The sequence below is a fragment of the Diplotaxodon limnothrissa genome, linkage group LG11 (genome assembly GCF_057381915.1).
Source record: "Diplotaxodon limnothrissa isolate DT_005_m linkage group LG11, D_limnothrissa_male_GT1.1, whole genome shotgun sequence".
Lineage (NCBI taxonomy): Eukaryota > Metazoa > Chordata > Actinopteri > Cichliformes > Cichlidae > Diplotaxodon > Diplotaxodon limnothrissa.
The window spans coordinates 38,220,308-38,233,798 of NC_140606.1; positions in this window are offsets into that span (position 1 = coordinate 38,220,308).

The window sequence follows — 13,491 nt, forward strand, 5'->3', positions numbered from 1 at the left end:
ACGTTATTGGCTGATGTTCCTCAGATGATCTGCTGTGTAATTCAACTTATTTCCATCTCTGTACTCTGACTGCTGGACTGTAACAGCGTAGCTTTGCATGACTGACAGTTGGAAATCATCCTTCTTTATCCTAAGCTCAGATCAGACCCCACACACACACGCACACACGCACACACACACACACACGTACGCACACACACACACGCGCACACACACACACACACACACACACGCGCACACACACATTAGAGGAACAAAAGCCAAAAACAACAGGAAACAGATTAAAGCTCATCTATAAAATGAGTTGTCAGCAGTCGCTGCCCTGACATGGACGTGGCTGATGTGTTTACAGATGCATGTCTTTATTTTTCCTTTTCATGATGATCATGTGTTTTGAATAATTGTATTGTTTGTTATTTTCTCTTTTACCGTGGGAGGGGCTTTCGTGAGAATGAGATAAAGTAAATGATGGGCTGAGGAAAGCTGTTCCAAAGTTGGGAGCTGTGACTCTGGGTCGGTTTAGTCTGCCCACCAGGAAGTGACTGATCAGCTGATTTTTAATGGCTGATGTTCACAGGTTGATTTGACTCTTTTTTATCTTTAGAAAAATGCTCGTTTTGTTGGACAATAACATTTTTGTTATTCAGAGATGCTAACAGTAGAAAAGGTCTGAGTGGTAATGATCGAGTTTTCCTTCAGGACTTCATCGTTCTTCCTGAAAATGTGTGACTGACCATTTAAAAGTCCAGCCCTTCACCTCCACAGTAACACTCTAAGGAGTTTAAGACCATGGCGCCATCTGCTGGCCAAACCTTCACATTGCACCACGAGAATAGAATAGAATTCAACTTTATTGTCATTGCACACGTCACAAGTACAAGGCAATGAAACGCAGTTTGCATCCATCCAGAAAGTGCTTTAGCCACAATATAGATGTATTACAGAAATGGGTCTGTTACAATGTTCATGGTATGAAGGTATGTCATGAATAAGCTCTAAGTATGTGCAGGCTGTAGTGAGTATACAGGCTATGAACAGGATATCAATATGAACTATGCAAGTTATAAACAGCTGGTTATAACTTGCATGTGGTTTATAGAAGATGGTTGATCTTCTATAAACCGTTTATAGAATTATAATTATTGTATTGTACAGTATGATTGTCTACACGGCGTTTACAGTAGCGCAGTTTAGATCAGTGAGATATGTGGCTAATTTCTACAGAGGCTGTATAAAGTGCTAGTGGTTGTGTGTGTGTGTGTATGTTCAGTCCATGAGTTGATGTGGGTCATGGACATTAGCTTGGAAACGATGTTTGATGATCTCCACATTTTCTTTAACTTTAAACTTCCTCAAAGACAATCTAACCTCAGTCCAGAATAATCCACTTACTTCTCTTTTTGTATTGCCGTGTGTGTGTTAACACTCTTCCTGTCTTGTTATTTTAGAGCTTCTTTCTTATTGGAAACTCCCTGCGTCTACACAAGTTTGACCATCTCATGTCAAACATGAACACTTTTACACTTTATTGAATGTAACAACAACCAAACTGCAGTCTGAAACCATCTTTGTAATAATAAAGAAGCCTCTCATGTCTGTCCTGTGTTTCCTGACCCCGATGCAGAAGTCTGCCTGATCCCAAACCAGAAAAACTATTTCTCCTGCTTTAACAGGCGAATTAAAGAGAAAAGATGACTGAACACGAGCCGAGACTCAGAACGTGTCAACCAGCTTTTATGTGTTTTTACTCAGAGGGTCCAAACTGCTTCAGCTCAGTCCAGAGATCCTCTGAAAACCCACTTCATGCGATTGTCCAGCCTCCTTCACCCAGTTCATGTGAGCTGCTTGTGCATGGTGGGTGTAGCTGAAGCAGACGAGCACTTAAAGGGTCTGCTGTCGGCTCCACCTGTATTTTTGCATTCTCAGTCAGTTTAACCTGAGCTCAAATCTGCATCAGCGTTTGGTCCAAAGTAGAAGCTGAATGCAACACTGCCTCCCAGAGGCCAAATGCACCAACTACAGCTTCATTCAGGCGGATTTACAGCTTGTAATGGATTTCCTTCCATCCATTTTATTTTGCAGGAACTGCTGTATACTGTGTGCAGAAAAACAGTAGACATAAAACTAACTGTACAAATGATATCAGCTTGAAAATGAATAACGCCAACGCAGTGTGGGAAAGCCCCACTCTTAGGGCATACTTCCACACACTGTCTCAATACTTTTAAATCACTACTCAAAACCCATCTGTTTAGAATTGCATACACCTGATCTGTCTTAGGCCGTTTTTACCTGCTCAGTTTTTATATTTACTTTTATGACTGTTTATGTCTAAATTTTATCTACCATGTTTGCTATATATACATTTTTCTTATGTTTTTTATGGTGTTGTTTACGTGCTACTGTGAGGTGACCTTGAGGGTCTGAAAGGCGCCTATAAATAAAAAGTATTATCATTATTATTATTATCATTATTATTATTATTATTATTATCATTATTATTATTATTATCAATACAAATCAGACAAAAACAGATGCAGCAGGATCACAAACAGACACATGTTGGCTACATGTTGATGCTAAATGACTAAAATCACACGTGCAACACTTTCTACATATTTGACAACAGAAGAAGAACACAAACAAAGTTGGAATGTATTTTTAATTATTTTAAATTTTTATTTTATGCCAAATTAGATATTTTGCATAATCAAGCACCAAATCACAAAGTCTCCTCCCTGTTTGTACTGTAAGGTCAAAACCCTACAGTACTACAGAGAACCCCAACAATCAAACGATCCCCCTCTGAGCAAGCACGAGGCGACTGTGGGGCAGAAAAACTCCCTTTTAACAGGAAGAAACTTCCAACGGAACCGGGCTCAGAAGGGACGGCCATCCACTGCGACCGGTTGGGGGGGATGGAAATCAAAAAGGAGACGAGATGGCGTGAACTACAGTTGTTAGAATTTGGATTTGGTGCTAAAATTCTGCTTCAAGATGTTAAAAGAAGCAGGGCGGCGGGGAAAAGCCAGGATGGTCATTTCAATCATCTCTGGCTTTAGTGAACCACCTGAAGGGTTTTCGCAGAGTTTTTCCCAACGCTGAAAAAAACCTGGAAATTTTGGACTTTTTGGGAGGACCGGGGATGACTCCGAGGCGCATTTTTAGATGCTTTGTCAGAACCTCATCAAAAGACGCATCCTTTGCCATCGCAGCCTTTAACACAGTGTCTGGGGAGCCAAACTCCTTGATGAGGCATTTGGTCATTTTCTTGATGAACTTTTTCTTGTCCTTCATCAGACTTGTGACGGACTCTGTGCTGCTGAGTTCAGGCTGCATCAGATCTCTCAGACGCTTGAGGATCGCGTCAGGTTCTTTTGTAGTACATGCTGCCCTGGCAAAAAAGTGCTGAGTTTCAGGTTTGGATTTTCTGATGACTCTCATCATGAGGAGAACGGCGAGGTCACTGGAAATTTTCTCAGCATCAGAAGATGACGCTGATACAGACCTCATCTCTGACATGTCAGAGGAATCCTTGGGTGAGCCTGAAACACTGGCAGAGCGTTTTTGTGGGGAAATGCTCCCAGACTTTGGTGTCTGATCAGTCACCTGATCAGGTGTCTGATACCTGAGCAAAAGTCAAAAGTGGCCTTGCTCTACAAGCCTTCAGTACATAAAACAATATAATAGGAAAATAAGGATACTAAGGATATTGATTTCATGACACCATCTGTCCTTATGGACTAACGTCTCTGAGGAACGTTTCCAGCATCTTACTGAATCTCAGGACTAAGAGAGCTCTGAATGCAAAAAGGGTCCAAGCCAATACTAGCAGGGCATCGCTAATCAAGGGTCCAGTCAATATATCTGCTCTGTGACAGCAGGTAATAAAGTAATGGAGCAATATTCAGCCTGCAGCTTCCTGTGGTTAGCTGTTTATTGACAAATATGGGTCACCAACAGGAAGCGTCAGCCACATGTAGGTTATAACCTTCTCTCAGAGTGGGCACTTTGCATGTGACGACAGCTGAAACAGTACACAGTGCAGACTTAATCACAACACTGCGACTCAACCACTTTGTTATGGAATCTGATTTAGAGCAGAGATTAGAAGCAGGAAATGCCTGCTGAGGTCGGTGTAAACCAGTGGAGGCAGGTTTACACCGACATTAACAGGTGTTAAGTGTTAAAGTTGACTTTAACATGAGTGCAGAGAGAAAATGTGATGTTCCAGCACTCCTTAGAAAGAGAGCGTGTGTGATTCAGTGAGTGATGGTGTTGAACGGGACTCTCAGTTACAGGTCAGTGGTTGATTTTGTCATCATACCATCAGATCTGCAGTTTCTTGGACACACGGGTGAAGAGAGAGAAGCTCAGCTGATCAGCACTTGGTGGTGACTTGAATCAGGTGCTTGGTACCCGACAGACCTGGCGTTTCTAAACATATATGTCCCGGGAGGGTCTTGCAGAGGCCTCTTCCACATGGTGGAAGCATGAGCTGCAGCCTCAACATGGACCAGTGTGGCCCAGGCAGCGGCTGAGAGGAAAATTCAGTAGGAGTTTGGACAGGACATGAAGCAAGACTTTTAGCTGGCCCTGAAATGATTCTAGCAAACTGTAACTTGATTTGAGAGGAGGTAGTGGCCACTCCCACTGCCACGCCTTCCACAGAGAACATCGAATCGAATCCGGGGAAGAGGAGAAGGACTCACCCATCACTGCAGGTGAGGTCATTGTAGTAGTTGTGACAGTGACGGAGCAAATCTCCACGGGGTGAGATGAAATGAGCTGTGGTTGGAGCGTCGCTGGTCTTTGTCTTAGAGACAGGAGGAGCTCTGTCATTTGTCTCTATCACTGGCATCCTGGTCGCTTAACTGACGTCTTCTAGGGATGTCCTACAGGGAGGAGGCTCCAGGGCAGAGCCAGGACACGCTGGAGAGATCTGGCTCTTTGCTTGGCTGATCACCCTGCTCTCCCTGCTGCTTAGACTGCAGATGGATGGAAAATTTCACTTCTTCATGCGAGTTGGAATATGGCCAGATTTCCTAACGCTTTGCAGCAGGTGCAAAGTCAACTTTTAGTGTTAAAAAGCTACAGTTGGGATTTACTAAAGAGGCACAGTGAGAGTTTTGAATCAGAAAGGAGCAGACAGGGCTCATTTTCACCGGACTTACTGAGGAGTTACAGAACACACAAGGTTGTGGGGAGAACCTTTAAATTAAGTTTTATTATTTTGATGGTGGCAGGAGTGTTCATTTATTTTGAAAGAACAAGGAGAACAGAGCAAATGTGAAGAAAAACAGTTTGTGATGATTACGATAAAAAGAGACAGCAGCAGGTATATTACAGGTGATAGTGGCGTTGGCCTCATTCTTCTTCGTTGGTCCTCAGTGACGTCTGGAGGCTGCAACAGAAGAAGAAGACAGCAGCAGACAGGTCGGTGCTGATAAACAGGCTCAAACTCCAAATCATGACAAGTGATGCAAACAGAGAAAACTTTGTGATGATTCAGATAAAAAGAGACTCGGTGTTCAGAGGAAGCATGACGGTCTGACAGAGAAAGCCATCTGTGACCGTTGCTGAGGCTTTTTCTCATCCTCAGCACCGACAGTGTTTGTGTAATTACTCTCACTGCCAGAAGGGGGAGACACAGCTCCAGCCTGCAGGGAGAAACACTGCAGCTCTGGATTTCCAACAAAGGAGTTTATAAATCAGAGTTTTAGTTAAATAAGTTAGCAAACAAATGTAAAAGAAGAAGCACTGCACTGAGTGTTTTATACCTGCGCAACACTGTGACTCACCTGAGCTGCCAGACATCTTCAGCTCTCTGCTGCTGACCTGCTAACAAGATTTCCTGAGCAGAAACAAGAAGAACAGTTTAATTTTCAATAAAAAATATTGTTGAAATGTTTGAAAGTATATTTTACAAGTGTGTTCGGCCATGATTTATCAGTGAAAAGTCCATTTTATTTTCCACTTTATTTTTATAGCATCAGATCACAGCAACAGTCAGCTCAAGACACTTTGAGGGTTAAAACTCTACAACATTAGGAAGTAGGAATGGGTGCAAGAGAACAACGAAGGAAGTAATAACTGAAGTTTGTTCTGAAAGATTGACCTGAGAGGGAGAGTCAAAACAAACACTGAGCGGTTCTTGTAGAGAACCACTTCTACTGTTCCTTAGAATTGTTAGTCTGCTTGTCCATCTATCACCGGTTAACAGTACGTTTAGTCACTGTGCTATCCTAGCCTGGAGGGTTGCGATCTCAGGGATAATAGTAGATCAGCATGGGGTTTTGAGGCTCGTTTTATTTATTTATTTTTTCCCCTTTTTTTTTTCCTCTCCCCCTCTTTCTTTTGGGGCGGGGGGGTTCCAGAGGTTGGGACATATTTTTTCTGCACCTGCATTTTGGTACCTGAATGGCAAGCTCGCAAAGTCATCTGCTCTTCGTTTTATAAGCTGGAATGTTAAAGGTATAAATAATCCGGTTAAACGCACAAGGGCTTTTACTCATTTAAAATCATTGAGATCCGATGTTGTATATCTGCAGGAAACACACCTCCGATCAAGTGAACAAATTAAACGAATTAAACTGTTTCTCTGCTTGTCTGCATTGCCACAAATTGTTCTATTTGGTGATGTATCATAGAACTGTACTATATAGTGTATGTAAGTTTCTGTGTTTGCTAGTAACTACCATCAACCTAAGGTCTCAGCTAATTTATCTTTGCAGAGATGTTCATTTGATTGTAACAGCAGTAGGAAAGAGCAGTAACAAGAGTAGGACAGCTAAGCTAATTATGGCTAAACATTTGGAATTTAATGAAAGCAAAAATTGACCTTGCAAAGATGGATAGGTTTATTTAGAAAGTCAGCTATTTACATTTAGTGTTCGTCCCAAGTAGGAGATTTTGAATTGAGTCTAAATTGACCGCAAATTTACTTAACTTGTTAAAATCAACCAGGCTGTTACTGAAGCAGTCGAGGAATTACCTTTGAGGTCTCAGTCATAGGTATTAATGCAAAATCTAACATTACACTAACCTTATATTTTTGTAAAAGGCAAAATGGACTTTTTTCCAGGGTGGGGGAGTGTTTCATGTCTGTAAGTTAAAATTGTTATTTTTGTTGTTTCCTGATTTCTAAGAATTGGGAGAACAATTACATGCTAACAAAATGATGCATTTTGGTTGCCCATGTTTGGTGTTGCTTTGGGCTTAGGGTGATCACTGACGATGACTTACACCTAAAAGAGCTCAAAATCAGAAAACGTTGCTCTAAAACATGTTGACATGGTAAATGAAAATGAACAATAATCAAAATTGATCATGCAAACTGAAAGACTACTTACTATGTTTCTCTTGTTACTTCATTAGCCTCAGTGTTCTCAGATCATTCTTTACATAAAAGCACCCAGTTGTCTTGCAAAGAATGTGTAGGATTAGTGCAATCACACACATTCGAAGATACTGGTAGTTATTGTTTCAAATGCCTATTTCATGACAACCAGGCTAAATTCATCTAAGGGAGTATGAAAGAGATTATCTGGATGCTGAAATGATTGTTAAAATACATTAGGCCAATAATAGTAGACCTGTGCTACATTTGTCCAGCTAGGCAACACATATTTCTGCATAAGAGATACATGAGACACCCTTTAAATAAGCAAATTTCATGTTTAAAACATGGAAATGCAGCCAAAATGGACCATACAATGGCCTCAGTGAACACATCAGCACATAAGTAGAGATGAGGAAACTCAATCACATTAGACATTAATATGACTATGAGTAAATTATATATATTATATATTCTGTTACATGGTTTAAAGAATACAATGTGATAATCACACATGAGAACGCTGTTTCCAGTTATACAAATTTATTTTATTTCACTATTAAAGAAACCAATTATGTGAATAAAAGCTCACCACAAGAACATCTCCCAACCCAGTCTTACAAAGTTGCAGTTACAATAAAAAACTGTTGGTGAGCTAAAAAACAATCCTGGTGCTGATGCTTGTCATTGAACGTTTTGGACAGAGCTCTTGATTGAAATGCCTACCGTTGTGTGTAGGCATTTCGGTCCAGATGTTATGGAGTTCAGTTCAGCTAAGATGTATTTCTAAAGCACCGGATCGCAAAAATAGCCGCTTCTCGGCTGTTTATATTGTAAGGTAAAGACCATACAATATAAGAGAGAAAACCCCCCAACAATCAGATGATCCCCTGTGAGCAAACCCTTGATGACAGTGTCTGTGAAGGTTATCAGTCATCAAGGCCATAGTAGTCTAAGGAGCTTGGAAAGAAAAGCGCCTGGACTTCTTTAAGTTAAAGAAGTCCAGGCGCTTTTCTCCAAGCTCCTTAGACTTGGTGACGGTGGGAAAGAAAAACTCCCTTTTAACAGGAAGAAACTTTCGGCAGAACCAGGCTCAGTGAGGGGCGGCCATCTGCCTCGACCGGTTGGGGGGGGGGGCACAGCTGTTATAACCCCTGACGCAGCATAGCTTCTAATTCTGAAAGATACGTAGATACCTTAAACCTGCACTCTATGCAGGACACCAAGCGATGACACGACTTGCAGTACTATAGGAGTCTATGCAGAAACAGTTTTCTCTCTTGAATCTCTGTAATTTTTTTGCTACTGAGTGTCTGGGTGCAGTCACTCATTTTGGGCCAATTAAATCAAATGAACTTCCATTGTCTAAGTTATAGCCCTATTGAACCTGCGTTAACCAGCTTTAATAGGGAGGGCCAAAGTCGTAGTTGTGCTAAATTTCCTCGAATTCTCCTCGGAGATTTTCGAGTAGCTTCCTTTGTTCTTGAAAGTTCTTTTCCATTTGTCTCATCGCTTCCCGTCCATTCCACATCTTTTTGGTAAGGTCACTAACCTTATTTTCTAAGGCCTTATTTTGTTGTTTGAGTATGTCAACTTGGACATCGTAGTTGTTTATCAGATTGTTATGTTCTTCCTGTGAATCATACAGATTTTTCTTGACCTCTTCAAGCTCTCTTTGCATTTCCTCAAATTCATGGCACAACAACTCCTTTTCTCTGTTGGTCACGTTAAAATCATGTTCGGAGTCTTTCTCAGTGGCTTTGGAGATCCGTGATTCTCCTTTCGCACCCTCATCGTGTGGTTTCAGTTCTTTTTGAGAATCACCACTCCTTTTGGAAAGCTCCTGGAGGTCCTGTTCAAGAAGTTCGTTATGCCGCCTCAATATGTCAATTTCATGTGCAAAGCATTGGAGTTCCAGGGTCTGTCTGAGCTGTTCACTGTCCGTTGTTTTGTTTTCCTCATTCATGATCCTTTTTCTTTCTTCACTCTCTTGTAACTCTTTAAAGGCTGTGTTTGCCTGATGGAGCTCAGTTTTAACAGCCTGTATTTCCTGTTGCATGTCATCTTTTTCCTTTTCAAAGTCCCTTTTCAGCTCACACATGCGTTTTACCGTCACATCATTTTCCTCTCTTAAAGACTGGTTGTCCTTTTCCATGTCTCCCACTTTTATAACCAAGCCTGTCTTGCTGCTTTGCAACTCTCTGATTTCTGCCTCCATTTCCTGCATCACCTCTTTCTGTTGCTGGATCTCTTTGGTTTTGGAGCTGTTTAAATCCTTTAGAATTTGGTTCCAATATTCCAGCTCTTGAATTTTGAAGTGAATTGTTTCATTCTCTAGTTGCAGGTCTCTTTTCCTCTTGTTTTTAGAGAACCCACTTCGTTTGAAGAGAACTTCAATGTTTTTTTGGAGAATCTTGTTCTCATTTATGAGCTCTCTTTTTTGCTCCTTAAGGTCGGCGTTCTCGACTTTAAGGTCACGTATGGTAGAGTTTTGTTGTTTGAGAGTTTTATTCTCATTTTTCAGCTCTTTGATTTGCTGTTTAAGTTTTTCGTTCTCGGCTCTCATGTTGCATGCAACAGGATTTGACAGACTCATATTTCAAATTGAAGTTGATGCTAAATCTCTGTACCAACTAAAAGATTTTTTAAAAATACCGTCAACTGTGTCAGAAACGCAAGTTTCCAGTAGTTTCCTGCCTAGTGAATTCTTCCACTCTCTTTGAAAGACTGCCAAGAGTGAGAACCTCTCCCCTATTTATAGGTTTTCGTGTGCTGATGTCATAAAGAAGACCAGAGATCAAAGGGATTCTGGTGAAACGTCACTGTGTCTGGTCTGGGCAGTTCTGAATTGAATAATAACAAAATGACGGGGGGCGTGTCTGGTAGCCATGTGAAGACGTGTTGTACAGGGCTCCTCAATGCAGGGCCGGCCCGTGGCATAGGCCGTATAGGCAAATGCTAAGGGCGCCGTCCATCAGGGGGCGCCACGCCAGTGCCATAAATGTTGAAAAAAAAAAAAAAGTTGGTACTATTATTTCTAAATACAAAAAATAATCCCACGTTAATTAAAATGCAAAGTAAAGCTTAGTTAATAGAAACATTATTTGTTACAACATTACGCCCCCCCTCCCCGTACAATGCGCCCCCTCCCTTCCCGTATCATGGTTCCTTTTGGACACAAGATGTCAAAACGGCCAAAACTGTCAGGTGGCCAGGGAAGAAAAAAGAGAGAAGAAGAGGAGGAGAAACGAGAAAAAGACAGAGGTAGGTAACGTTAGCCTACATGAAATTATTTGAATGTGATAGTAACCTAAATTTTTAGCATTAAGCTAATGTTACATGATTCGCTAATTGCTAATCAATAAATAGCTAGTTAACTGTTTTAACGTCAGTTAATATTGTGGAGGGGGCTAAATTGTTATGGAAAATAATAATGTAACGTTAGGTAATTACAGTACTCCCACCTTTCCCACCATTCCTCATTTGTATTCATCTTTTAAGCAGGTGTTTTTTGTTTACATTGTTATTGCCTTCTGGTTAGCTAACGTTTACCCTGCAGGTAATAGTCACTTTTCCACCCCTGTATATATTATAGTTGTAAGCCTAGTTGTTAAAGCGCACATCATTAATGCTAATTAAGCAATATCACATGAGAGGGAATGCTGTTTTTTAATATGAGCACTGCTGTGATTCGGTCAAAGATAATCATAACATAACATTCTCATATGATATTATACTGTTACTTTGCATTCTGCTATTCAGCATTTCACTGTAATGATGACAATAAATTGAATCTAATCTAATTTGCATATCAGTTAACATCATACATATATCTCTTTGGTTTTTCATTTATATTATATCATTTCATTTTATTCCTGGAATCATATGTTTTTATTATTAGACTTTAATACTCAGTGGTGTCACATACTCCTCTCTTCAGATGCACTGTTGAAGTTTCTAAATCCCACCCCTGGGCCATCTACCACATCTACCGCTGCTGCCTCCACTTCAGCAGCACAACCCACCAGTGATGCAGCATCAGCAGCACCAGCAGCACAACCCAGCCATGATGCAGCAGCATCAAGCGGTCTTCCTGCTGCACCAATAGACCCTGCTGACTGGCCTTCTGCTTTAACTGAAAAGGTACGAACAGAGTTAGTTCACAGAGGTCCATTTGTAATTGATAGTGACTTCACATTCCCGAAACAGAAAGACGGGCGAAGGTGTCAGCATGATTATTTTAACAGACTCTTAATCAATGGGGAAAAGGTGAGAAGAACCTGGCTTATGTATTCGAAAAAAGAGGATAGCTTGCACTGCTTCTGCTGCAAAATGTTTTCCAAGAGAGATTACAAACTGAGTAGGGAAGGTCTGAAGGACTGGAAAAATGCAAGCCACTTGCTCAAGGTCCATGAGGATAGCCAGGAGCATAATGCTCACATGGCAACATGGAAGGACTTGGAGGTCCGTTTTGCGAAAGGACTCACAATAGATAAACAAGAGATGGCACTTGCTGAGGCTGAGAGAAAAAGGTGGCGTGAAGTTCTACATCGTTTGGTGGCAATAATTCAGTCCTTAGCTGAAAGAAACATGGCTTTCAGGGGGTCCACAGACACATTAAATAAACCAGACAATGGCAATTTTCTGAAAGAAGTGGAGCTTATGGCCAAATTTGATCCAGTGATGAAGCAGCATGTCAGTAGAGTAGAAAGTGGAGCTGGCAGTCACATACGTTATCTGGGAAAAACAATCCAAAATGAACTGATTGACACCATCAGTTCAAGAATAATAAAATGCATTGTGGAAGATATCAAAGTATTTCTCCATCATTTTAGATTGCACACCTGATCTGAGTCATAAGGAACAGCTCTCTGTCATTGTTGCAGAGGAATCAACAGGAGATCATTTGTCAACTCTCATCCTAAAACGGATAGAGGAGCTTAACATTCCTTTTGAAGACTGCAGAGGACAGTCCTATGACAATGGGGCCAACATGAAGGGAAAAAATAAAGGTGTTCAGGCAAGGTTGCTTCAGCTAAACTCAAGAGCTTTTTTGGTCCCATGTGGTGCCCACACTTTAAATCTGGTAGTAGCTGATGCTGCAAAAAGCTCACCAGATGCCCTTGGCTACTTTGGGCATTTAGCAAAATTATGTTGTGTGTTGTTTTTTGAATCACTGTCGTACCCAAATGGTTTGGTGAGCTGACAGAGTTGATACCACCGGCTCTGATACCAGCGGACTCTGATGGCCTCTCGTGAAACTTCACTCTCATTGAAAGTCAGTGTGAAGGTGCAGGGGAGCGTGGCAGTGGATCCTCTGACAGCACAAGTAGACCAGAGAGGATAGATCACAGTTTGACCCACAGCACCTAAAGACGAGCAAACAGCGATTAGAACGCAGTGACTCAGTTTAGTGATGGACGGTAAAGGGACTGACTCTTCTATAGCGCTTTATACAACATGCCACATTCACCCATTCACACAAACACTGCTTTCTATGCTTGTCAGTGCTTTCATACACCGATGGCTGCATCAGAGGCAACTTAGGGTTAGTATCTTGCCGAAGGATATTTGCCATGCAGACTGGGGCAGCCAGGGATCGTCAGTAAATACAGACTGCGGTGTGAAGCACTAAAACAAAGTTTCAGTTCAAACAACAAGATCTTTGAAAAGTTCTGACTTTTTGATGCAGAATGCAAAGGTAATGTCATCAGATCAACATCAGACACAACCATTCAAACTTCTTTACTGTTCAGATTTTCTTGAGAGAGAATTTTTGATCCATCTGAAACATTCAAGAGATTAAAAAACTCATTTAACTCAATCAAATCTGTTCATTAATAACAGTTTGATGGGAAAACAGAAGCTTTTTGGCCAAAATTATTCCAAACCAAAGTTTGAGAAGCAAATCAAATGATCATCATCATCACAGTCAGTCTTACCTGCCAGCAGGAACAGGAGCCCTCACAGACTGTTTTTGTCCCAAACTGCCATCCTTACGTTTTAATGAGCCGACTGAATGACTTCTTTAAACGTGTGGTCAGCAGTGCTGATGAAGACACTGGCTGACACACTGAGGTGGTGGGTTTAATGTCTCTGTGGTCAGTGTTTCACTTCCTTTGATTTTTCAATAAGTTCATTGTAACTGAAAC